This window comes from Triturus cristatus, chromosome 5_1, assembly GCF_964204655.1.
Source record: "Triturus cristatus chromosome 5_1, aTriCri1.1, whole genome shotgun sequence".
In the NCBI taxonomy this organism is placed as follows: Eukaryota; Metazoa; Chordata; class Amphibia; order Caudata; family Salamandridae; genus Triturus; species Triturus cristatus.
The window spans coordinates 464,878,484-464,905,835 of NC_140587.1; the positions used below are offsets into that span (position 1 = coordinate 464,878,484).

Consider the following 27,352-nt stretch of genomic DNA (forward strand, 5'->3'; position numbering starts at 1 on the left):
CTTTGTGCCCGGACTGCCTGGGTACGGCCCGGATTAGTGTGTACCCCACAAGCACCTACTGCGTACCAAAGGCTCCCCTGCATTCTTCCCCATTCATTGTTGCTCCCTTTCCGTCCCTCATCTCGGCGGAGCAACTGGCCTCTCCTCACCGGGCCCCTCCAAGAGTCATCTTGGCACCAGGCAGTAGTGAGAGAGATTGACTGGGCTGGAGGAAAGCTTCCAAGACAGTTTGAAGCAGGTCAAGAGACTGTATGAATCCCTTTTGTTTTGAGACCTGTGGGTGACTTTATGTCTAACTTTTAATTAAAACTTGTTATTTTGTCCCCCTGTTCCGAGTACCCAGACTAAGTGAGACCTGGGGATCTTCCATCCGGGGTCATAGGACAGTCAGGGTGAAGGGAGGGGTGGAGGTAGTTTTGGTCCACGGGGTCTGCAGAATGTTATCATTTGACCTGATGAGTATCAGTATCAGAGTATCAGTGGCAATGCATAGCGATGGAGAGGGAAGGGAGAGAGACAGAGAGACAGACAGAGAGACAGACAGAGAGACAGAGACAGAACTGCCGATGTTGAGCTTTCACATTTAACACTGGTTTTATCAGTCTTGCCCTGGCCTGTGGTGCTGCTAAAAGTGGTCTAATTTTCTGAATGTACAGGTTTCTGATTTTGTTGTGACCTGGGGTGCCCACTTTAATTGTTTGGGATTGAATTATAAGGATTGTTGGGGTGTATAGCGTGTTGTACCACATAAGGGTGCTGTGTACAGTGTGGTGGGGTTAGGTTAGGAATTTTCCCGAGAGAGAAAGAGAACGTACTGCCGATGTTGAGCTTTCACATTTAACACTGGTTTTACCAGTCTTGCCCTGGCCTGTGGTGCTGCTAAAAGTGGTCTAATTTTCTGAATGTACAGGTTTCTGATTTTGTTGTGACCTGGGGTGCCCACTTTAACTGTTTGTGATTGAATTATAAGATTTGTTGGGGTGTACAGGGCGGGACCTGTGGGTGGAGATGGGAGTTTGTTTGTTGCTATGGTTCCCACACACGCCGCGCACGAAAACCACAAGCAAGTTTTGCGACCTGGGGCTGGTGGTGGCCAAAAGAGAAATTACCCTCCACTGGAAGTCAAAGACGGGTCCCAGCTTCACGAGGTGGAGAACGACCTTTACCAAGTGGGCGAGTAGCGAGGGCACGATCCGGTTGCAGCTTGCGCTTCGGGGAAGCGATGACAAGGCTCTGGCCATGGCCCGGGCATGGGAAGCGCTAGTGGTTGACCTCCAGGGGTGGGGACTAGAGGAGGAGGGGGGCCCTGAGGCACTGGAACACCCGGCAGGAACCTAGGGGTGGGGAGAGGCTAGCTGATTCGTTCATGGGGCCAGGGGCTTTCCTTTTCCTTTCTGCTGGGGGCCTGATTGTGGTGGTGGGGGGTGGCTCGTGGCTCCTAACACAGCTACCTCTGAAAGAGGCTTATCCTGGTATTTGTCGTCTCGGCACACTGACATGCGGGAGGGGGGGGGTGTGTTCATTTTGGGGAGGGTTTGGGGACAGTGCATTGGTAGTTGGAAGTGGCCCAGATTGTACTCGGACATGGCTCTATTTGCCGATGGCGGCCACCGACCTGATATACATTGTGGATGTCAAATGTGATTGAGTAATGCAATAAAAATTGTTTTTGCAAAAAAAATAAGATTTGTTGGGGTGTATAGCGTGTTGTACCACATAAGGGTGCTGTGTACAGTGTGGTGGGGTTAGGTTAGGAATTGTCCCCAGTGTGCATATTCTTCATATGATCACAAAACGATTCGGCCTAGTACAGCTAGTAATATGTGTTGAATATAAACAATTTTTACATGCGTCTTGTGTGAAGTCTCTTTTGTACTGCACAGGGTATTTATCGTGGGTGAGTGCTGTGCTGATGCTTTACACATTGCCCCTGTGATGAGCCTGACTGCTCAGTGCCAAGCTACCCAAGGGTGAGGACAGGCTATACAGAGAGTGTAATCACCTGCCCTTGACGGGGGTGGTAAATTCTGCCCGGCTGGGGCATCGCCTCAGTCAACCAGAAAATACCACTTCTAACACTCACCCAATAAAAGCCAGAAAGCCTGATCATCCAGTATTGTCGGATCAAAGCACCACGTTGGCACACTAGTTCTAGGTGAGGACAATTGGAATGTGCCCAAAACAGGAGCATGATCAGAGTACGTTTTCGCTAAATACTCCACAGACTAGCCTGCCATAGAGCACCCTTCAGGTATAAACCTGTCAAGTTGAACCTCCAGATAACGCAGACCTGAGCGGTAGAAGTATGCATGAACCTCTGGGTGTCTCGCCCACCAACAGTCTACCAAATCCCACTGTCCAGCCCACAAGCGGGCCACCGCAGCCAGCCTGACCGCAGGTGTCCCATGTAAGGGCAGGTGCGACCTAACCAGACTCAACTCCTCCACACAGTTAAAATCGCCCACCATTGTTTGCCAAAAGGAGACCATGAGTAACAGCATGTGCGCCAAGCCTGTGAGAAATGATGATTGATCCACATTTGGTGCATATATGTTCAAAAGAGCTATATCCCAACCATCAAGGCTCCCCAACACCAGGACATAGCGACCCTCGGGGTCCATAACAGCCCTGTGCAAGCAGAAAGGGACCCAGGCCTGATCCAAATGAGAGCGCCCTGTGAGAAGGCAAAGTAAGAAGTATCATAAAGCTGACCCCGCCAGCGCCCCTGAAGGGTACAGCCCTCAACCTCGGTAAGTTGGGTTTCTTGGAGGAACGCAATATGCACTGCCCTCTAGGACAGCATATTTTAATGCTTACAGGGGGAAGAGAAGTCCTCACACACTCCATATAAGCAACTTTACTTGTCTGTCCATAAATAATAGGCCAGAAGGTGGTAGGAATACCTGGGGACCCCTCCACCATCCACTCTTCATTTAACCAGGAGGGCCCCATTGTTCCAGACACAAATCGCCATGACCTCACATGCCAGTAAAGAAACAAAGACACAACAAAAAACAATACAGTACACCAAGGAATCCCTCAACACACCCCAAGGACTGAGACATACAACCATCCTGTCCAAACAGCACATCACACGGGCCCTGACTAGGAGCCAGCTAATGGCCGAAAGGCCAATTGGATTCTTAAAGGAAGCGTGTATGTAGGGAAGGACCAACACTCAAGAAATTTAACATTCCATAGGGCAATTCCTGCCAGCCCCTCCCTGGACCATGGAATGAAATCAAACATAAGCAATGAGCCATATAGCCAACCAGCTGCACACTGTACAGGAACAAGGCAAAACACCCATGGAGAGCTCAGGCACGCACCTCAAACCAAATTGTCCACTGACCCTGGAGTAACCCCCAGCAAAGTGTTTTCAAAGCCAGGGATAGTAGAGTACTCTGAGTCCTAAGGGGAGGTGTGGCATTCTGGGGACTGATGTTGCAAGGAGTTCACACCAGCCCCCAAAGAGGCAGCATTTTCAACCACCCTCAACTGTTCCAGTGCTGCGTGCTTCTTAGTAGTGCGAGACCAACCCTTTGTGGCAAGAGCGTTGTTGCAAGGGGAGTTTCAGCTCAAGTATCTCGGGTCACACCGTGCCCTTGTCAAAGAGTTTAATCCAGTCCCATGCAGCAGAGGGATCAGTGAAAAACTGCACTTTGTTAGCTGACTGGACGCGCAGTGGGAAAAGCAAAGAGTAAAACAGGCCCAAGTTGCGCACCTTCTTCTCCACTGCCAGGAATGAAGCCCTGTGCACTTGAACCTGTAGGGTAAAATCAGGGTACAGAGATATCTTGGCATTGTCCACCGCAAAGGGGCAGTGGATAGGGGTCTGTTGCAGGAGATAAATCCTGTCCAGGAAATGTAGGAGATGGGCCACTACAGGATGCAGTGGGGCCCCAGGGCGAGGCTTCCGTGCCGGCAGCTGGTGTGCACGGTCCAGTGCATAGAATCTGCAGAGGTCTTCCGGAGACGCTACCTCTTGAAGCCATGTCTCCAGGTAAGCCAACAGTGAGCCTCCCTCTGCATGCTTGGGTTGTCCCACAATGCGAACATAATTATGCCTGGCCCGCCTCTACTGATCATCCAAGCGTGCAGCCAGGCGTTGAGTCTGTACCTCGAGAGCCTTGAGGCATTGGTCCACTAACAGAACAGCTGGCGTCAGGGTCTGCACTGTGGTCTCCAGGGCAGCGACCCACCCAAGGCCTTCCTCAAATCCTCACGAATAAGGCCCAGCTTCACGGAAATGGAGTCAATCTTGCCATCCAACCGTTCTCCCCCCAAAAGAATCAATCACGGCTAGAGGTTTGTCACACTTGTCATCTATGTACGCCATCCCCACCACCATCCTTTCTGCGTTGAGGGTGCCCCATGATGGCACCTAAAGGGGAGGGGGGCCCAGAAAGTGTCAGAATCGAGCCACCAGAAATCCCAACTACTCTCCCAGTGGTGCAAGGAGAGTCGCTCTAACAAGGGAAACAAGGGAGAAGTGCCACTGGACAAGGTGTAGAGGATGTTAAGCAGTAATGACAGGCCAGTAGGCCAAGAACAAGGTAGGGAGGAGGGCTTCCTGCTACAGTATTTTGCCGTTCCCCCACGTCCAGCCAGGCCCCACAACAACAGGGAGAGAAGGCCGCAGATAAAGCAGGGCTTCCATTTTTAAGTCCTCCAGCGCTGGAACCGAGCAATTGCAATGGATCCCCAATCCCACTCTCCCGGCTACATCTGGGCACTCCCCCGGGGTCCGAACACTTCATGAAGTCTCCCTCCCTCATTGGAGCGGGGAGGAAACGGCTGCTGGTCGTGGCCATGGGAATCACAGACGGCAAGTAGCTCTGCCATCTTGAGTCCTCAAAGCATGGTGGCTGGTTCTGCCCCCCTAAGTGTTTCTTGTTGGTGTACAACGTTTAATAGCTTTGACCATACACATCAACTTGGATTTCGGGCGGTAATTTTGCAGAACATCTGGATTGAGATGGGTGATATTCATTCTGCCTTGTGATAACACTACAGATTGTTATCATAATGGACCAGATTCAATTAAAGGTGTGAAAGTTCTCTTTGGAGGAAGTAGGTATGTAGTCCAATAAATAATTTATTTGTTTAGACTAGTTGCTGTTCAGTGTGAAATATTGAGGTAGATTTAGTCTGAAAATCTATGAAGAGGTTTATGTTTTTGGTGACAGTCAGAAAGCTTGTTAGATCTTATTTTGTTCCTTAAAGTAGTTATGTTATTGGAGAAACATTGAAGAAAGCTCTCATTTTTTGCCCTGAACTGGCTATAATTTCTCACATGGAGGCGAGTTTGCTTTGATTTGCCTGAATGGGGAGCATATTTGTAGGAGCAGAATTGATTTGTCCATGGCTGAAGTTCGTTTTGGCAAAAACAATTGTATATTTGTAGATGTTCTGTGGCTTTTTGAGGGAAGAGAGTAGAGTTGCGATTTGGATTTTCTCCGATTTCTCCTTGTCTTCTGGGGAATAAAATAAGAATACCAAGGTAAATTAGCTCTCATTTTGAGTCATGTTTACGTTTGCGTCAATTCATCTGCAGCTGATAAGATGGTGCTATAATAATTGTTGATTGTTTGGTTATGCCCTTGGTGATGCACACAAGTTCTTAAAGAGCAAGGCACCTCTCCATGGTTACCATCAAAAACTAGTTTCTTTTTGGTTGTTTGACTTCATTCTTCTGCATTTTTTCATGATTTGTGCTGATTGAGATGGGAGTTAGTATGTGAAATAGAATGTAGTCTGACCAGTCTCAATGAAGGGGGTTAGAAGCTGTTGATAGATATTGCCAGTAAAATACAATTCTTAGTTTTGTCTTTCATGTTGGATGGGAGTGATCCGAGCTGAGTTAGAATATGAAATGGGACACAAGTTTTTGAAGGGCCAGAAAGTTTATGAATTTGTGGAAACCCCAAACCACACACATTACATTTACCTACAAATGTATGTTTTTCACATTTTATGAGACTGAATGCCACAAATTCTGAAAAAATGTCTGATGAAGTTTGCCTGGAGTTTGAAGTGGAGGATATATTATGGGCTGGAGAGAGAGTTGGTTAAGGGAGCATTTATGGCATTTTTGAGGGATTCGAAACACTCCTCGATGGATGTGGGAGTGTGTTTGCAATTGTGAGACTACTTGTGGGTGAGAGCAAGGCCACTTTCTACTTTATTTTCCCCTGTATCCTTGAATAATATCATATCCAATGGAAACAAGGAATTCAATAATGCTCTTGGAATCCGCATTTAACAAGTTGTCAATAATGCATTGAATGTCCAGATTATGGTCATTGACGAGGCTATGCATTTTTGAATGGTGAGCATATGTGGACCTTGCATTTAAAATCATGCAGATTAAGCAGTGAGATAATTGTTTTGTTTTGTAGACAATGAACTGCATCTGATCTTTGAGATTGGTGCTGTTAGTGCATTTCAAGTAGAGGGTTTTAGGATGTGTGGAGACGCCTCTGATTAAAGAAATGGCATAGTATGAGTATGCAGGCAGCAGATGCATATTGTTGGGCGCTCTTTAGTGGAGTATGGGTAGGATAGGCAGAAGCTGGCATTAGACGTGAGCAGGTATCATTTGTTTGCCAGGTCAAAGCAGGAAGTCTGGAGGAATAGGGTATCAGAGGAGCAAAGCTTACTACAATGGATGCAAACTACTTATTTGAGTCAGCTGTTGAAGCTTTTTGTGGTTTTGAAGAAAAGTCACTGAGCATGAACTTAAACTTTTAGATTGAGGAAGGGATACTTTGATATAGTATATGTGAGCCTGCTATCCCTGTATAAAACATGTTGTCTGTAGCTTGATTATTACAGATAACTTGTGATGTCTCTAGTCACCTGTAATAAAAAAAAAAATGGCGCTCAAATGTTATATGTTGATTTATGATGTCACAATGTTTGCTGCCAGCAGCCCTAGTGAAAGGCAGGTCACAGAGCATAATCAGACGCACACAAGTTGATGGGAGGAATTCTTGCAATTTGTCTAACTACTGGCAATCCCTTGGGGTAGCATCCCAGCCCATCATTCTTTTGTCCACCATGCCACCTCAATTTAAACCCAGCGATATGCAAATCAGCCTTGCTCCTGCTATTATGGGCACAGTCCAACCCAAACTGCCAAGTCAAGTACTCTCTAAACCAGAAAACAAGCAATGGAAGACCAGTTTCACCCTGATTGGAACTCGTCAGTTGGGTGCAGTTTGGTTCAAGTGCACAATGATCAAAGGACCCGCGTCTGGGCATACCCATGGCCCTTTAGGGTGTTACATCAAACAATCAAAAGGTGATGGGAGGAATGCTTTCAATTTGTCTAATCCCATAATCAATCAATAAATCAGGCGTTTGTTAAGCGCGACTACTCACCCATAAGGGTCTCAAGGCGCAGGGGGGGGGGGGGGTTAGCAGGCTCCAGTCCATCAAGGTGGGGGTTTGTCAAAGAGCCAGGTTTTGAGGTTTCTTGTCAAGATGGGGAGCGATGTTGTCTATTTTAGGTGAAGCGGCAGGGCGTTCCAGGCTCGGGCTGCGGGGAAGGAGAAGGAGTGTCCTCCCGATCTGGTCTTTCTGGTGCGGGGGACCACAGCGTAGGAGAGCTGGGCAGATCCTAGGGTCCTTTGGGGTGCGTGGAATTTGAGTCGGCAGTTCAGGAATGATGATCCGGTGTCGTGCAGGGCCTTGTGGGCGTGGGTGAGCATCTTGAAGGTGACTCTAACTTCGATGGGGAGCCAGTGGAGTGTGCGCAGGTGCTGGGAGATGTGGCAGTGTCTTGGCAGGTCATAGACCAGTCTTGCAGCGGCGTTCTGGATGTTCTGTAACTTTCAGGTGAGGTTTTTGTTCATTCCGGCGTAGAATGCATTGCCGTAGTCGAGTCTGCTGGTGACCAGGGCGTGAGTGACGGTCTTTCTGTGTTCGAGGGGGATTCATTTGAAGGTCTTACGTAGAAAGCGGAGGATGTGGAAGCAGGAGGACGAGACGGAGCTGATCTGGCGGTCCATTTTGAGCTCGGAGTTCAGGATGATTCCCAGGTTGCGTGCGTGGTCCGTGGGGGGTGGGCGGGCTTCCGAGGTCAGGGGTCCACCAGGTGTCGTTCCATGCGTCGGGGTTTGTGCCCATGATGAATACTTCTGTTTTGTTGGTATTTAGTTGTAGGCAGCTGTTTTTCATCCATTTGGCGACTACTTCCATGCCTATCTCGAAAATTGTGTCTGGCGGTATTGGGTTTATTGGATAGGGAAAGGATGAGTTGGGTGTCGTCTGTGTATGACACAATGTTGAGTACGTAGGTTCTGATGATAGGGGCGAGCGGAACCTTGTAGACGTTGAAGAGTGTAGGGCTGAGTGAGTACCCCTGGGAACTCGATAGGTGTAGGGTCGGAGAGGAAAGGGCGGAGTCTGACCCGCTGCATTCTGCCGGAGAGGAAGGAGCAGATCCAGTTGAGAGCCTTGTCTTGGATCCCTGCGTTGTGGAGTCTGCATATTAGGGTGCAGTGAGAGACTGTGTAGAACGCTACTGAGAGGTCGAGTAGGATGAGGGCTGCAGTTTCTCCTTTGTCCAGTAGTGTGCGGATGTCATTTGTTGCAGCGAAGAGGGCGGTTTCTGCACTGTGGTTTTTTTCTGAAGCCGGATTGGGAGGAGTCGAGGATGTTGTGCTCTTTGATGAATGTGGCGAGTTGACTGTTGATGGCTTCTCATTTACTTTGGCTGGGAACGGGAGCAGGGAGATGGGTCTGTAGTTTCTTAGGTCGGTGGGGTCCGCCGAGGGATTCTTCAGGAGGGGGTTGCCCTCGGCGTGTTTCCAGTCGTCGGGGAACGTGGCGGTTGCCAGGGAGCAGTTGATGGTGTGGCATAGCATGGGTACGATGGTGTCGGTGGCTCTGTTGAAAATGTGGTGGGGGCACGGGTCCGTGGGGGCCCCGGAGTGGATTGACTTCATCGTCTTTAGTGTGTCTTCGGTGGTGAGGGCTGTCCAGTTGTCGGTCGCTGGCTTCAGGGTGTCGGGGGTGGTTGGTGAGGGTTCAGTGTGTTGGTTGTCTTCGACAAAGTTGTCATAGATGCTCTTGATTTTGTGGTGGAAAAAGGTGCTGAGTTTGTCGCAGAGGTCTTGTGAGGGAGGGATGTCGGTGGACTCGCTGGTGGGTTGGGCAAACTCCTTGATGTTGAAGAGTTGTTTTCTGTTGTGTGCGTGAGTGGAGATTCTGTCTTTAATCACTTTTTTCCTCATTTTTCTGATGAGTTGGTGGTGGCGGCTCTGAAGTTGTTGTAGGCTTCTGTGGATTTGGTGTTCCTCCAGGGCTTTTCGAGGCGGCGGCAAGTGCGTCTGGACTCTCGAAGTTCGGTGGTAAGCCATCTACCTTTCTTGGTGTGGGTGTTGTTGTTTTTCTTGAGGGGGGCTATGGTGTTGGCACTGTCGGAGATCCATCTGTGCAGGGTTCGGTCTGCGGTGTTGGGGTTGTCGTTTTCCGCAATGGTTGGTGTGGAGTTGCTGAGTGATGAGGTTAGCTGGTCATCGGTGATTCTGGTCCAGTTTCTTCGTGGGAGCAGGTGCAGGTGAATGTGGATGGTGGGTGAAGTGAACGCATCGATGGTCAGTCCATATGAGTTTGGTGGTGTGGCTGAAGGTGATGGAGTTACCTGTTGTGAAGAGGGGGTCGAGGGTGTGTCCTGCTGAGTGCGTGGGTTCGGTCACGATCTGGCGGAGTCCAATGTTGTGGATGTTGTCCAGGAGGGATGTGGTGCTGGGATCCAGTTGGCTGTCCAGGTGGAAATTGAGGTCTCCCAGTAGGGTGTTGTTGGTGGACGCGATGGCATGCGGGAGATGATGTCCATGATGGAGTTGGCAAAAAGTCCGCGGGGTCCAGGGGGTCGGTAGATGAGGGTTCCTCGGAGGGTGGTGGTAGGGCTGGCCAGTATCTTGAAGTGAAGGTGTTCCATCACGTCTGTAGGCTTGTCAGGGAGTGTGCTCAGGCGGAGGTTGAATTTGTGGACGATGGCGATTCCTCCTCCCGGGTGGTGGGGCGGTCCTTCCTGGAGATCTTGTATCCTTGGGGAATGGCGATGGCGATGTCCGGTCCCGAGGTGGTGTTGGTCCATGTTTCAGGGAAGAACACTACGTCCTGAGTGGTGCTGTCGAGGAGGTCCCAGGTTTCAATGGCATGTTTGTGGAGGGATCGGATGTTGTGGAGGATGCATTGCAGGGTCTTCTGTTGGGTTGTGGTCTTGCGGGCGGGTTGCGCCAGGTCCGTGGTCTTGGCGGTGCTGCAGGTGTGCTGGCAGTGGTGACACCTGAAGGGTCCGTGGGTGTTGACTGGTGATGCTAGCTTGCAGTTGTTGTTGCGTCCCGGGTTGAAAGCGTGGAGTGCCGCTGGGTCGTAGCGTTGGCGTTGAGGAGGTCCAGCGTTCCTGTTACCTGTCGCGGTTGGGTCGCGGACGGGCACAGACGGGCTTGCCTTTGGTGCGCCTTCGGGTCGGGGAGGGCTGGACAGCTGGGAGGCCAGAGCGGGGAGAGGAGCTGGATTGGGCCGGTCTCGTTGGTCGTGCCTGGGGGGAGGGGCCGCGGGGGCAGCAGCGGCAGGGAAAAATGGGCAGAAAAGGCAAAAAGGGAGGAGAGATTGAAAATGAGGCAGTGAAAGGTGCAAGAAAAGTGGGGAAAGACACAGAAGGAGAGTGAGAGGGGAAGATTAAATCAGTGAAAAACAAGTGAAAACGGAGGAAAGACACAGAGGGGGAGTGAAAGGGGGAGATTGAAATCAGTAAACAAGCATTTGCAATGCAATAGGTCTCGCATTTATAAGATTTTGAGCAATTGGCATTGTAAAATTACAATGCCTTTTATTTATGTTTTGGTTTTAAAACAAATAAAAGGCATTGTCATTTACAATGTCAGTAGCATAAACTCGCATAAAAGCAGTGTGTGGAGTGCAGCAGTGTGCGGCGTGCAGCAGTGTGCGGCATGCAGTAGCGTGTGGTGTGCAGCAGTGTGTGGCGTGCAGCGGCTTGCAGCGGTGTGCGGCATGCAGCAGTGTGCGGCGTGCAGCAGTGTGCGGCGTGCAGCAGTGTCGTGCAGCATGCAGCAGTGAGTAATGCAGCAGTGTGCGGCGTGCAGCAGTGTGCGGCGTGCAGCAGTGTGCGGTGTGCAGCATTGTGCAGCGTGCAGCAGTGTGTGGCGTGCAGCAGTGTGTGGCGTGCAGCAGTGTGTGGCGTGCAGCAGTGTGTGGCGTGCATCAGTGTGTGGCGTGCAGCAGTGTGCGGCGTGCAGCGGAATGCAGCAGTGTGCGGCGTGCAGCAGTGTGCGGCGTGCAGCAGTGTGCGGCGTGCAGCAGTGTGCGGCATGCAGCAGTGTGTGGCATGCAGCAGTGTTTCGTGTAGCAGTGTGAGGCATGCAGCAGTGTGTGGCGTACAGCGGCGTGCAGCAGTGTGTGGCGTGCAGCAGTGTGTGGCGTGCAGCAGTGTTTCGTGTAGCAGTGTGTGGCGTGCAGCTGTGCGGCATGCAGCAGTGTGCGGCAGTGTGGCGTGCAGCGGCGTGCAGCAGTGTGTGGCGTGCAGCAATGTGTGGCGTGCAGCAGTGTGCGGTGCGCAGCATTGTGCGGCGTGCGGCAGTGTGTGGTATGCAGCAGTGTGTGGCGTGCAGCAGTGTGTGGCATGCAGCAGTGTGTGGCATGCAGCAGTGTGTGGCTTGCAGCAGTGTGTGGCGTGCAGCAGGGTGTGGTGTGCAGCAGTGTGGGGCGTGCAGCAGTGTGGGGCGTGCAGCAGTGTGGGGCGTGCAGCAGTGTGCGGCGTGCAGCAGTGTGCGGCGTGCAGCAGTGTGTGGCGTGCAGCAGTGTGTGGCGTGCAGCAGCGTGTGGCGTGCAGCAGCGTGCGGCGTGCAGCAGCGTGCGGCGTGCAGCAGCGTGCGGCGTGCAGCAGCGTGCGGCGTGCAGCAGCGTGCGGCGTGCAGCAGTGTGTGGCGTGCAGCAGTGTGTGGCGTGCAGCGGCTTGCAGCGGTGTGCGGCGTGCAGCAGTGTGCGGCGTGCAGCAGTGTGCGGCGTGCAGCAGTGGGCTGCGTGCAGCAGTGTCGTGCAGCATGCAGCAGTGAGTAATGCGGCAGTGTGCGGTGTGCAGCAGTGTGCGGTGTGCAGCAGTGTGCGGTGTGCGGCGTGCAGCAGTGTGTGGCATGCAGCAGTGTGTGGCGTGCAGCAGTGTGCGGCATGCAGCAGTGTGCGGCGTGCAGCAGTGTGTGGCATGCAGCAGTGTTTCGTGTAGCCGTGTGAGGCATGCAGCAGTGTGTGGCATGCAGCGGTGTGCGGCGTGCAGCGGTGTGTGGCGTGCAGCGGTGTTTCGTGTAGCAGTGTGGGGCGTGCCGCAGTGTGGGGCGTGCAGCAGTGTGGGGCGTGCAGCAGTGTGGGGCGTGCAGCAGTGTGCAGCGTGCAGCAGTGTGCGGCATGCAGCGGCATGCAGCAGTGTGTGGCGTGCAGCAGTGTGTGGCGTGCAGCAGTGTGCGGCGTGCAGCAGTGTGCGGCGTGCAGCAGTGTGAGGCGTGCAGCAGCGTGCGGCGTGCAGCAGCGTGTGGCGTGCAGCAGTGTGTGGCGTGCAGCGGCTTGCAGCGGTGTGGAGCGTGCAGCAGTGTGCGGCGTGCAGCAGTGTCGTGCAACATGCAGCAGTGAGTAATGCAGCAGTGTGCGGCGTGCAGCAGTGTGTGGCGTGCAGCAGTGTGCGGCGTGCAGCAGTGTGCGGCGTGCAGCAGTGTGTGGCATGCAGCAGTGTTTCGTGTAGCAGTGTGAGGCATGCAGCAGTGTGTGGCGTGCAGCGGCGTGCAGCGGCGTGCAGTGGTGTGTGGCATGCAGCGGTGTTTCGTGTAGCAGTGTGCGGCGTGCAGCAGTGTGTGGCGTGCGGCGTGCAGCGGCGTGCGGCAGTGTGTGGCGTGCAGCAGTGTGTGGCGTGCAGCAGTGTGCGGCGTGCAGCAGTGTTTCGTGTAGCAGTGTGAGGCATGCAGCAGTGTGTGGCGTGCAGCAGTGTGCGGCGTGCAGCAGTGTGCGGCGTGCAGCAGTGTACAGCAGTGTGGCGTGCAGCGGCGTGCAGCAGTGTGTGGCGTGCAGCAGTGTGTGGCGTGCAGCAGTGTTTCGTGCAGCAGTGTGAGGCGTGCAGCAGTGTGAGGCGTGCAGCAGTGTGTGGCGTGCAGCAGTGTGTGGCGTGCAGCAGTGTGGCGTGCAGCAGTGTGTGGCGTGCAGCAGTGTGAGGCGTGTAGCAGTGTGAGGCGTGCAGCAGTGCGAGGCGTGCAGCAGTGTTTCGTGTAGCAGTGTGCGGCGTGCAGCAGTGTGTAATGCAGCAGTGTGCGCAGCATTGTGCGTGCAGCATTGTGCGGCGTGCAGCAGTGTGCGGCGTGCAGCAGTGTGCTGCGTGCAGCAGTGCCGTGCAGCATGCAGCAGTGAGTAATGCAGCAGTGTGCAGCAGTGTGTGGCGTGCAGCAGTGCACGGCATGCAGCAGTGTGCGGCGTGCAGCAGTGTGTGGCGTGCAGCAGTGTGTGGCGTGGAGCAGCGTGTGGCGTGCAGCGGCATGCAGCAGTGTGCGGCGTGCAGCAGTGTGCGGCGTGCAGCAGTGTTTTGTGTAGCAGTGTGAGGCATGCAGCAGTGTGTGGCGTGCAGCAGTGTGCGGCATGCAGCAGTGTACGGCGTGCAGCAGTGTGTGGCGTGCAGCAGTGTGTGGCGTGCAGCAGCGTGCGGCGTGCAGCAGTGTGCGGCATGCAGCAGTGTGCAGCAGTGTGGCGTGCAGCAGTGTGTGGCGTGCAGCAGTGTGCGGCGTGCAGCAGTCTCGCATTTGTGAAAGTTAGAGTTTTTAGCATTTAAATCTAATGTCCACGGCCCACTTTCACTTTCGTCCGTTGTTAAAGCTTTGTTGTCTTTATGGGGCCATGTGTTTGAAACACATGGCCCCATAAAGATAAGAAAGCTGACCCTTTGAAGTAGTATGATGGCGAGGCTGACTGCAAAGTTGAAAACACTCCATTAAAAGCTCAGTTTTTCTTTTCTTCTGCAGTTTTATATAACGTGAACTCTACCCTAAGATATTGGAGTGCGTTCACGCCCTTAATTACATCGACCACGCCCCTTTGAGAGACCTTCCAGTTTATTTATCCCACTTAAAGCCCTGAGTTTGACCATGTCGTTTGTATATTCTTGTGTGTCTATTAGCTGTTTGCACAGATGCCGTGCTGGGTGTGGAGGAAAAGCGTTGCCGTGTCCTGTCCATCCTTGACTTCCGACAGCGACTACAAGCCAGGCTAGAACTCTGACAAATGTCTTTCACCCCCACTGCCCTTTCCAGCCTGCCCCTCCCAACAGATCAAATTAAGCTGTTTTGTGTACTTCCACGTACAAGAGTGGCTGTAAAACTCGGAATGTACTAACTAGGGAGGGGGTGGAACAAACGGAGTGGGAGGTGTATGGGCGAGCGCAGACAGTGCAACACGAGCAGTCTGCACATGCACTCTACAACATAAAAAACAAGAGCGCACTGAAGCTGACGAGGAGGGAGTGGGAGGGGGGAGTGGGGGCGGGCATGCTTTACGATTCTGTTGGGTGTACGAAGAATGTCTTCAAAGTGGTCGATTCCACACACCAGCCTCATTCGATTGTTTAAACGCACGATCTTGGATTTCCTCTATTTTTGAAAACCCAAACACCACTGTAGCACAATGATTGTGTTCCTTAGAATGTTATTATTTTTAAACGGGTCATGGTTAAGATAGCCCCGTTCACTCGCGTGTGACAGCCATAAGTTAGAAACAGCTCTGATTGTAACTGAACAATGAAAATCCCCATTACAGAACTTACAGATCTTAAAATGGCGGTGTTTGTCCATCTACAGGAGTAAGAGGTAAAAGTGGAACTCCACAGCAAGCCCCCAGCAGACTAAGCGCAGAACAAAAGCATCCCCGGTTCGTAAAACCTGGCAAGCGAACAGACACCTATTCCCTGAATTTTAATAGCTGCATTGATTTTCTTGTCCTGCTCTCCTGGGAAATCACAGATGACCCCCGGGGCAAGAAAAGTCACCCACACCACCCCCATGCCTACCCTCCAGCTAATTCTGTGTTCACTGGGACGTCTGGAAGGGTCCCTTTTAAGAAAGCACAAATTTGATTTTGAGGCCGACCCCAGAAATGGCCCTGCTCCCTTCCCCATTGTTTGGCAGGCTGCATAATTTGCATTGCAGATCAACCCTTGCAAGCTGCTGCCCCCTCCTCCCTGCCCCCTCCCGTCTCAAATAACTGACCACTCAAAACACACACGCACGGCACCCCCGCCACGTACCCAGATCCGCCACCTATGCCCATGTTTGACTGACAAGGGAGACAATCCAGCAATCTAGGGAAGCCGAGGAAAAGAGGCTCACATCAAGCAGAACTATGCAAAGACTTGAAATCAACTGGGCCCTTTAAAAGTTTAGAACTGACAAGACGATCAAGTTTAGAAAATCATCTATTCTGAAGTCTGCATCAACACCATACACTAATAAATGCAAGGCCGATATTTATTTACACCTTATTAGATGGTCTTACACTTTAGATGAGATCTTGTTGTACATTATTATCCAATCAACAGTGCATTAAAGTAGGAAGGGAAGCGGCCGTACGGCCGCGAATGTGAAAGTGATCACGATCACGATAAAACATCAAAGCGGCGAAAGTGAAAGACGAGTGCTTTCAGGCTGCCAAATGGTGCGCGCGCGCGGCACACATGCACAGTAGTTGGCGGCCTGAAAGCACTCGTTTGCACTTCCAAAAGTGCTTACTATAAGTCTCGCCAGAGCAGCGCTAAAGCGCTGTCTCAGGCGAGACCTAAAAACGAGTGAATGGAGGAAAGACACAGAGGGGGAGTGAAAGGGGGTGATTGAAATCAGTAAAAAACGAGTGAAAATGGAGGAGAGACACGGGGGGAGTGAAAGGGGGCGATTGAAATCAGTAAAAAACGAGAGATTACGGAGGAAAGACACAGAAGCAGAGTAAAAGGGGAGAGTGAAATCAGTGAAAAACAAGTGAAAACGGAGAGAAAGAGCGGACCGAGGGAAAGGAGACAGAGGTCCACTGAACCACCAGGGATGAGGCGCAGGTAAATCCTGCGGGTGGAGGAGGGCCTCGAACACCAGCACTTGAGAGTGCAGGGGCTCGGGGGAAGGCCTCCCTTGATGGTGGAGCTGCGGGGGGGGGGGGGGTAGAGCAATTTCACTGACAATGAGTCAGTGGTCTTGCTCCGACAGAACTCCCTGGCAGTTGCTCCAGGTAGCATTCCAACCCATTGTTCTTTTGCCCACAATGCCATCTCAGATTAGACCCTGCCATATGCAAATCAAGCTAGGTCCTGCTCTAATGGGAACAGTCCAGCCTGAACTGCCAGGACAGGTCCTACTGGAACACAAGCAATAAATGACTGGTTTTGGTTGAGGTTCGTCAGTATAGTACAGCTTGGTTCCAGTGGCACAGTGAGCAAGGGACCCTAGTCTGGGCATACTGTTGGCAACAGATGCAGACTTTTACTTCTTATGATATACGTCTTTGAAAAGAAAAAGTGATTAGTAGAAATTGGATTTATTGCAATATGTTTATTTTTTAAAACTCTGTAGGCCATTGAAGAGAAAATAAATCTCTGCATGTTTCTGCACAATCTGAGCAACATTTCGCAAAAATTACTAACTGCTTTATGGTGTGCTTAATTTTTTAGTGTACATTTCTTTTTTTCTTCTTGCTGCAATGAGCATGAAAGAGCTAGAGAGTAACAATCCAGATTGGTTTATGGGAAGGGTGATGTTATAAATGGGGAGTCTCTAGTTGGAAGAAGTAGGTACCTTTTGTCCAAGTAGGGTCCCTTCTTCCTTGTCAGGGTAAAGGAGTTACACTCCTAAAATAACCCCTGTTCACCCCTTGGTAGCTTGACACAAGCTGCCAGGCTTATCTCAGAGGCAGGGTGTAAAGCATTTGCACATAACCAACAGTAATACTGTGAAAACACTACAAAAGGACACCACGCCAGTTTAGAAAAATATCAATACTTTTATATATTCAAAACAAAACCAAAACGATAAAAATCCAACATGCAGTGCTTAAAAATATGCACTTTGCAAGAATATCCTTAAAATGCAGTTCCCTGTAAGCGGTAGCTCCGTCTGGTGCTACCCCGGTGCTTTTCGTTGCGGCCGATCACATTGGTGTGGACCAGTCGTGGCAACCGTCGCGGTTGCAGTGAATCGTTAGCAGTGCGGTGCCCTTACATCGCAGTGCAGACAGCGGCTTGGTGATGTCCGTCCAGCGGCGTTGATGACACCAGGGCTACGGTGCGGGGTGCGGCGGTGCTCGTGGCAGTGCTAACAGGTCACTGTGCAAGCGACAATGCCAGTTTGTTGCAGCTGGCGTCGGCCTGCCCAGACGGCGATATGGGACGGGGCACCATGTTGTGTCACTTAAGAGTGGTACCCCCAAACCACAGTGAGGTCATGGGTGTTGCGGGCAGCGATGTTGTTGGTGAAACCAGGGTGGCAGAGTGAAGCGAGGCAGTGCGGAGTGCATTCTAACCGTCCTCGTCTCTCTCAGCGTTTTTCGGATGAATCCTGAAAGGAACGAGATGAACGTGTATCTTTTGTTGATTAGGTTTCCTTAATAAGGTTTAGTAACTCTGGCTCCTGTTCTCTTGGAGTCAAGTTTGTGAGTTGTTGGCGACCGCGAATATTGCTGCTTCCCTTGCGGATACTGCAGCAAATTTGCCCATCAGTGTCATCCCTAAATCCAAGGCAGTGGCTGCCATGTACTCATTTTGGATCGGTTTAAGTACTTCTGGCAAAACAGCTAATGAGAGTGCACCATGTGTTCTGTTATTTACTGCAGCAAAGACTTTATCTCAAGTGGTGCAGTATTCCACCGGGGGAGCCATCCTCATTGGCAAGCAAATTGTGAGAATTCGATGTTTTTCCTGAGGGCCCTTATAGGGAGACACTGCTTCAAGCTGTTTTTTTTTTTTTTGTGCAATCCAAAATGATATTTCCTCCCACCTGACGGGAGTGTTACCCATGACTGCATTGATGGTTTGTGGATTCATTCCATCTGTAGCCAATTGTGGTTGTACAGCTTGAACAGACCTTGCAGGATACATTGTCATTGTTCAAAATACAAATTGTGTTAAACATCTATATGTTCTAACCAGACCCCTGTACAATGTACTTAGTTCTCGAGCTGTCAGATTGTCTATATCTGGGTGTAACCTGCTAAGACTGACCATGTTGGTCCCTCAAAGCTAGGGGAACCTATTCTAACATTGTTTTGTGTGTGGTAGGCCGCCTTCATACCAATTTTGATGTTTTTGATGAGTTAATGGTATTTCTAGTGCTTCATAAGCTGTGTAAATATTAGGAACTGTATCTGCAGTGCATGTGTGAAACTGTCCTGTAGTTGTATTTGCTGCTGGGAATGTAATCCATGAATAGAATACCTCTGTCCTGAATGCTTTGTGGGCCTCAACCACGAAGGTAACTTCTCCACCTGTCTGTGGCAGACAACGTTGTAACATTTGGGAAAACGCATGTCTGCAGTTAGCTAGTATGTTAGGTTTGTCCTCTGACATTTTAATATCTGGACTCAGAGAGGGTACCTCTAAGGGGAGATCCTTTGAAAGGTTCAAGCTTGAACAACCCACAGCTAATAAATAAGGTTTTGCTACTCAGCTGAGGAGGATATTTTCCCTAACACCAAGGATGGTCTCTTGTTAGTAGGGGTCTTTAAGTATACAAAAGTAAACTATTCAGGCAATCCATTAAATAAGAACCCAAGCTCGAATGTTGGTGGTGCCATGTCGTATGGCTTACACTTTCTTAAACAAAACTGCATTTGTTGGACAACATAAACTTTGAAACTGTGCGTTACTGATTCTGAGCTCGCTCAAGATATGTTGGCATATCGTCCTGCTAGCTCCCAGTGTACCATCTGTACCCCTAACCAGACAGAGTAACAAATGGATGTGCAACTTCACAACATGACAACCCCGACTCCCCAAGGAAATCATGGTAAAAGATCTAGAACCCTTTTACTCACCCACTTATGCATTCCCAAAGAGATCTACAAGAAATACACAGTGAAACGTTTCAATATGTATTCAAGCATTGTGATTCTTGAGTAAAATACTTGCGTCGTGATTATCAATTGAAGGAAGCAGAATAATGTGATTATTATTACGAGAATAGTTAAAAAGATGAATAGTTCAATCATTTGCTGATTAGAGAGAATATAGGCTTGCATATAGGTACTGTAATATATAGTACTCCTACCCAGCCTGTTCTACCCGATCATGTTGTTTAATTAAACTTAAACTGAGTGGCTCTGACAAATCCCTATAGGGTAGTCTAACTTCCCATTACCTGCGGGTGAGTGCCCGTCTTGATGTAGAGTTGAACAGCAACCCTCGCATGAGATAACGGGAATCAGCGGAGCTTGAACTCTGGCATGGACCGACCTCTCAGTGCCAGCAAAATGCTCCTCTATCTAAACAAAGGCTTGATTTCATATATATAATAGCATCTTCCATGTTATCATACCGAAGCCCCCAGCCAAAGTCGCTATTGTTTTTATTCTACTGTGATAGCACAGTCACAGAGAGGCCAAAACAAATAACATCTTCCGTGCCGAACATAGCCCTTGTACAGAATGTTCAAGGAGTTTTGATAGATTGCCTACGAAGTGGTATTGTAAGATAAAAGTAAGTTCGAACAATGTTATCCCGTATGTGCACGTAAATGAATGTGTTTCAAATGTCATCGTGCTTATAGAGTGAAGGCAGCTTAATGGCATTTCTTAATCTGGCCAAGTACATCCACATAACCTAAGGGGTTTAACTTTCAGATCTCTATATATACCTACATTTATGCCTTTCTATATTGATATCTAAATATACTTATTATATTAGCAGAAAATGTTTTATAAACAATTTACTGTAAAGCTCATTACCACAGAATTTATCCTTGGGTTACAGTGATTTTGTATGTGTTTTGCTTCAACAAATTAGAGTGCTTTACATGCACATATTTGGTACTAACTTTGAACTGATTTATTTGTTGTAGTACATGGATTCTATGACTGCCCTTTGTGCACACAAATCTCAGCTGAGAAAAGCACTTGAAAGCCTGAGTGGAGTCTCTAGGTTGGGTGAGCATGTAACCATTCTGATAAGTTATTATGACCTTAATATCTATTAATCCAGTGGCCCACGTGGGCTCCCTTACGAAGTAAAGGATTAAAATCGAGGTAGTCTTATGGAATAGAAGTCAAACTGCTCTCTCCCATTACCACTTCATATAATTGGGAGCTGAATGTAGATTTCTGTGGTCAATGTTCCATTTAGGGCTCATGGTGTTAGAAAGACAAACATCATTTTGTGCCTTAGTTGGAGGAGGATGGCACGAAGTGAAGGTGAATAAAGGAAGGAGGAATAGAAGGATCATGAAACTGTACATAGGAAGACATGTGAAATATCCTGAGAAAGGCAGTGGGCTTTCTAAGTGAATGAGGGATATTTGAATAGGGTGTATTCCCGGGATCCGTGAAAGACGGGTTGCCAAGATATCCCGATGTGTTTGATCCTTTTTAGGTGTGTAATTGCAAGGGAAACTAAAGATGGAGAAGAGTGGGCACTTAAGTTAGTCTTGGTATTCCAGATAGAAGAGAAAGGTGAACGACAATGTGTGAGCAATTGGGTTGGTGGATGAGCGGGTGTGAGTCCTTCTGAAGCAACAGCCGCAATCCTCGTCAGTATAAACAGTAATAAGTCACTAAATTAACCTGTGCTTCGCCCTCTGGTAGCTTGGCACAGAGCAGTCAGGCTTAACTTAGAGGCAATGTGTAAAGCATTTAGGCAGCACTCAAACAGTAATAAAGTGAAAACGCAAGACAAGGAAAACTCCACACCAAGTTAGAAAAATTAAAATATGATTATTTGATACAAAAACGATAAAATCCAATCTTTTGCACTAGAGATAGGCAATTTGAAAGTTATTTAAAGAAGCAGCAAAAGTTGAAATGCGTCAACTAAGAATATCCTGTCACACTGGACTGGGACAAAGTCATAAGTTTAGGTCGACTCCGATGGAGCGCAGACTGGGCATGGGACCAAGTTTGACTCGCTGAGGTGTGTACCTTTTGTCCTTGATCTGCATGGCATTGCTTTGTGGGGCTTCGCGTCGTTGGGCGTCTGTTCTGATAAGCTGTGTGGTGAGGCTTTGCATCGCTTAGCATCTGTTCCGATGAAGCTTGCTGCTGTGCGACGAAGCTTTGCGGGACTTCGCTTTGGATTTGGTGGAACCTTCAGATAGGCTAGGCAGAGCACTCTCTGATGCCAACCAAGGGCCCGGGACCAGTTAGGAACCACTTGGATCAGGAACTCACTCCAGCAGATGTCAGCACGGCTCAGGCAGGTCCAGTTGCAGATCCAGTGCAGCAGGTTAGCTAGGTAGTTGCAGGGAGGCCTCTGGAGCTCATTGTGCCCCTGTAGCTTAGAACAGCACGAGCAGGTCCAGCCTTCTTTCTTAGGAAGCAGGACAGTCCTCAAGCAACAGGGTGTCCTTCTGTAGTATCAACAGGTCCAGAAGTGTACTGAGCCTAGACAGAGCTTGCACTGTCTGGTAGATCTGTTGTATGTACTTTGTGGGTTCTGGAGATCAGCCTGTTGTAGAGAAGGTAAGAAGTCCAGGTAAGTTTCCATGTACATTTATTATAGGCAAGATGTTACCAGGATGAGAGCCCCACCAGGATCAGCCTCGCTGCTCCTCAGCCCATTTCCAACTGATACTCACACACACGAACATTCCATTCACCAACATTTTCTCACACAGACACTCAGGCTGAGCAGCAGCAGTATAACCCATCCCCTTTCTTTGTAATGGAAAAGAAGGGAATCAAAAGGCATAAGAAACATTGTAAGAATACATGAGATGAGAACATACTATAGCATAGTATGAAATATTTAAAGATGGAACATTCATGCAAAGAAATGAACAAAGGAGGGGAAACATAACACAAGTACAAAGACTCATGCACACCATCCTCCTTTCTATCGCAAAACAACCCAAACACTCCCACACCACAGACTACAAACAAACCCAAGTACTAGGGCCGTGCAAGCTGGCCAGGCAAACACGAGAAGCACAAGAGAACCAACAATAAAAGTGTGAAAGGAAACTAACCAATAAAAAGACAATATACAAGGGTGTGAAATCTCCACATAGTAACAAGCACAATTAAAGCAAACTTCCTCCAACAAAAAATTGGTCTGTGATGTGTGTAAGGAGCTTAACACAGAACCAAAAGGAATCCTAACGCAAACCCTGACATGCGAGAGGAAAAACCCAAACCAAGCAAAGGAAACCTTGACATCCAAGGGAGTAAAAGTGCAATACATATGAAAGCAAGAAGTAACCTGGAAATCATGCAAGTAAATGTACATTAAGTAAGCACACATAACTGTTCCCCCAACCAAGACTCCGATCAGCAACAAAAACTCCACCCAAACATAAAGTTGGGTTTTGATGTGTGGCAAGGGACTCCACACAGAACCAAAAACTCCGTACAACAATGGGTGTTTATACCAAACTAACCCATAACCCATGTGTGGCAAAGGACTCCACACAGAACCAAAACATCCGTACAACAATGGGTGTTTATTCCAAACTAACCCATAACCACGTAACGTGGTAGAAAGCAATACCAGGAGCAGAAGCACGCAAAAATGCATGACACAAATCATGGCGTACTTGGTATCAAACTTAGCAAAATGTAGATTAGCATGTAACAAGAAAGGACCAAGCAGAAACTCCACCCAAACATAAATTTGGGTTGTGATGTGTGGCAAGGGAGTCCACACGGAAACTAACACACACAGTTTTTAGTGTTTTCTCACCTGTTGCCTGTGTGGACTGAAGAGGGAGTTTTGGACTGCGAGCACGCTGGAGCTGCTCTTCCTTTAATCTCCTCAATCAACTCCTCGCGGAACCCGCTCCGCGGGTCCCGCTTCGCCTCTGGTTCTCTGTTTAGCGCTGCTGGAAGTGCGCTGTGACTGCGAGGTATTTCATCAGACAGAGCCTCTGTGGCGGTGGTGTGGGCAGGGCTGTGGCGGTGGTGTGGGCAGGGCTGCGAGCGTGGTCAGGCGAGGACTTCAAGTCCCAGGAGCGCCTGACCCTCGGCATCACCAGCAGCTGACCCGCTCTCCCTGCTGGCTCCTCCCCCGCCTCAGCGCGGCTATAACCCTCCCTTGTGACACCGCAACGCGGGAGCGCGCGGGAGCGCGCCGGGAGAAGCCCGGGACAAGGGCGGGACCGTCTGAGGCCGTCAGAGGCTGAAGAAGGCTGGGCTGGGCCCCCTCCCTTGGTTCTCCGGTATTAAATCTGTGTGACACTGCCTCTATAGATTTGTATTGTATTTTAGGATTCTTAGGTTTCTTATTCTACAATTGTTATTAATTGATTCTTACTCCCCTTCTAATACAGTCTCATGACGGCTAAAAAACTACGCTCTGGGCGAGTGATTGTAGGGAGATCTGGGTCTAAAACCAAATCTAACCCCCTACGGAACCAAATTGCAACTTCTATGCAATTGAAAGGTCAATGTCAGCTTTTCAATTTATGGGACAAAGGGAAAGATAAACCCACTGATCTGCAGCCCCCGAATGAAATCCCAGGGTTTAGCGATTCGGTGCCTGTTAATGGGGTCATTGATGTTTCCTCTAGTTTAAGCTTGGTTGCTAGTCAATCTTTGCCTATTCTAGTTAGTCCCGAAGTACTAAGGGGCTCGCCTTCGGCGTCAAACAATGTACATCTGAAACAGAATGCTCCCCTTGAATCTTCGGGTAATATGCCCTCAAAATCTGATAAAATTATCCCCTCCCAAGTTGCACTAATGGATGTTCCTAAAGTTTCAGTGAATACTGATCTTTTGTCAGCCGCGTTAGTTAAATCCCCTGTAGTAGGGAATGATTTTACACTGCCTGACATAGATTTAACAGCTCATAGGGCGCGGGTGGGATCGTTACATGGGAACCCTAAAGGTGTGCCTTTGGAGGAAGCAATAACTATTTTGAGTACCGGTCCTCTAAGTAGCACACCTTCTAATAAACTAGATTTTTCCCTTCCACAATTAAACTTTACATCTTGTTCAGGTCCAGTGTTGAACAATTTAGCTGAGGGTTCTCCAAATATTAATGGGTGGCTAATTTCTAATTCTTTGTCCTCTTTGGAATCAATTCTTTCTTCGATTTTGAGTTTACTTGAAAAGTTTGTGGGAGGTTCGGAATGTATTTTTGACACTGTAACGCAAATTTTGCAAGTTCTCTTGCTAAGTAAAAATGAGTTAGTGTCAGATCTTCCCATACCATCGGCTTCTCTGTTGGTGCCCCCAAAAATAAGCGCTCCTTCCGCTTCGGCAGTTTTGGATTCAGCTCAATCTTCTCCTTTGACAGAAGGTCAAAGGGAAAAGAAGCCTGTAGTTCTTCCTGCTGTCCCCAATCCTTCCAAAGTGGTTTCGGCTGGCGCTAATTGTATAGCCCCAATCAGTGACAAGATAGAGGTAATAGTAACATCTCCTCTCATTCCCAAATCCGAAATTCCATCTCTCTTTCCGATATTCTCCTTGCCATCAAGCAAAGAAGAGGAGATTCCCAAAGTAAATACTGGATTGATGGGAAAAGTGAGTCCCCTGAAACACAAAAAGATTAGAATGAAGAAGAGGAAACCCATCCGAAGATTCGCTAAAAAAAGACAGAGGAAACTTCTTTTTGATAAGAATGCTGAATTAAGTCTAGAAGATTCTCCGCAGGTGGAGCAGTCTCCTACCTCTCATGTAGAAGCTAGGGTTGTCTCGCCTAAAGAAGACGCCCCTTCCTCTGGTCTAGGTCCTATAAGCTTTACCAATCCTTTCCTCCCCAAGGTTTCCCACCCTTCCGCCAATCCTTTTTCAGCATATTGTAATGTTAAAGCAGGATCTTGCCAAGTTATTTCTAAGGTTACCTCTTCTTCTGTCATCCCGTCCCCTACTTCCCTAAATCTTTCAGCAAGACCCTTTCAGGTTCCATCCTCAATGACAGTTATTCTCCCAAAAGAAAAAATAAATGTGGATACTTTATATCTTGATTTTTCTCCCTTATTTGAACCAGATTTAATTTTAAATAGATCTGCCCTACTGATCTGTTTTAAAGAGATCGAAAGTTTGAAATTAATTCAAACGTCCGATTTAGATATTGTATTTCTCCTTAACTCCTTCGTGGGGAAATCAATAAGATCAACAAGGGTGAAATTCCATTCGAAAGTTGTGTTAAATCTTGTTCTACAGTGGGCAGAGGAATTACAAGTTAGAGGGATAGATGTCATGCCACTCTTTGGGGAAAAATGTACTCAAAGTATTCTCGCCAATTCTTCACTATCACTTCCCTCTAATACGGGTGTGCTGTTGTTGGATTGGTCTAATCTCAGATCAGAGGACCTAAAAATTTGTGTGGCTAGGAATGAAAGGCTAGTTTCATACAAAAACCCTCCCCTTAAGCAGACAGTGAAGGATGACCAATCTAAATGGAGTTGGTTACCTGGAGTTCTAGCGAGTAAATCTGCTCCCTGTTCTAAACAACATTCCAATTTTTAACAGAGAGCTGAAATTTATCTCATGGAACACTGCCGGATTCAAGGATTATAAGGAGAAATTGGGTTTCTTGCATTCTCAAAAGGCAGATATAATCTGTTTGCAAGAAACCTGGGTTGAAGGAAGATTAGCTTTGGAAAAAGACTATTTTATTTTGGAATACAGCGCAACCAGCACTAGAAGAGGCCATGCTAAGGGAGGGTTAGCATGCTTGTTATCTAACAGATTGCAATGGAACTATTCACACTATCTAGATCCAGGGAAACTGTTTCAAGCAATAACCCTAAAAGATGTATTTGAGGATTGCCCTAATAGATTGTTGATTGTGGTTAACATTTATATTCCCCCCAATTGTAGTTTTAATGCTGGTTTAAAAACTTTGTTCACTTTTTTAACTAAAGCGTTGGATGTCTCCCCAACTCCGCATGTGTTAATGTTTGGGGACTTAAATTGTAATATATCTAACTGTGGGTCGGAGTTGTTTAGAAATATTCAATTGGAAGAGTCTTTGAATATACCATCTGCCCAGTTTCCCTCCAAAATTAAAACTAACAAAAGAGGTAAACTTATCTTAGATGGTTTACTTAAAGTTGAATGCTTAATAGTAAATGGGAGGCTTCCGTCTGACACCCCGGCAGCTTATACTCGTAAATCTAATAAGGGAAAATCTATTATTGATTTTATCATGGTAGATTATGCCGGTTTTCACCAACTGAAGGATATGAAGGTCATTGAGTCTATTCTTAGTGACCATAATGCATTGATGCTTTCTGTCTCCGTTAATCTTCAGAAAGTGGATCCGTGGAGTCTGGATATAGATTTTGTGAATTTTGATTCCAGCTCAGGGAAATGTTTTTGGAACCCTTGTACTGTTGAAAATGTGGTGCCTCTTTTGTATTTTACTGTTGAGAATTTACCCCTCTGGGAAGGGAGAGAGCTGTTGAGTTTTATTAATTTTTTAGATTCTGTAACTGCTAGTGCAAAAAAGAAACCAGGTGTGAAACAATCCCTCGTAGTCCCTCATCCTCTACGGGCTATAAATAGAGAAATAAACAAAGTGGTAAGGGGACAATTTTTATTCTTTACCCAAGAAGCTAAGTCTAAGTTGTTTATCTTAAAAAGAAGGAGAGGTAGGCTTAAGGCCCGTTTAAAACGTTCTAAGGAAGATGCCCTCTGGATTCAACTGAGGGAAGCTTCTTATAATGGCCAAGCCAAGACATTCTGGTCCTTAATCGGCAAAGGTTGTGGTACCAGAGCCAGTCCTACGCCTATTGCCATTGAGGAACAGGTGTGGGTTCATTATATCGAGAAGTTGTACAGTAACAATAATTCTCAAGTTTTTAATGTTGAATCTGATAATGTCTCACGTATACTTGACTGTCCAACGGAAAAGGAAATTGAATGTGCCATTAAGAATATGCGCTCCTCTGGTGCGATGGGTCCTGATAAAATCCCAATTTCAGTATTAAAACACCAGAGTGAACTTTGGAGTAAAATACTCTTTCCAGTGTTTAAATTTTGTTTTTCTAGTGGAACAGTCCCCCCCTCCTGGAAAGGAAGTATTATTGTCCCTTTATATAAAAAAGGGGCAAGAGATCTACCGCAAAATTACCGTCAAATCGCTTTGCTTGATGCCATTGGTAAGGTTTTCGCAAAATGTGTGCTTACTTTAATGAATCAATGGGTATCTGAACATAAAATC

The 27,352-nt window shown here is 48.3% G+C and overlaps 1 protein-coding gene across 9 annotated transcripts in view; it reads left to right on the top strand.

The window, feature by feature from the left end:
* C5_1H8orf88 (chromosome 5_1 C8orf88 homolog) overlaps positions 1-27,352 on the top strand; it is a 579,684-nt gene that overhangs the window by 74,503 nt on the left and 477,829 nt on the right. Inside the window, exon 2 of one of the 9 annotated variants that reach the window (XM_085604091.1) lies at positions 20,094-20,178. The exons of the other annotated variants lie outside the window; for them this stretch is intronic. The gene's annotated coding sequence lies outside the window, so the exon portion shown is untranslated. The remainder of the gene's footprint in view (positions 1-20,093; positions 20,179-27,352) is intronic. 9 annotated transcript variants of the gene reach the window in all.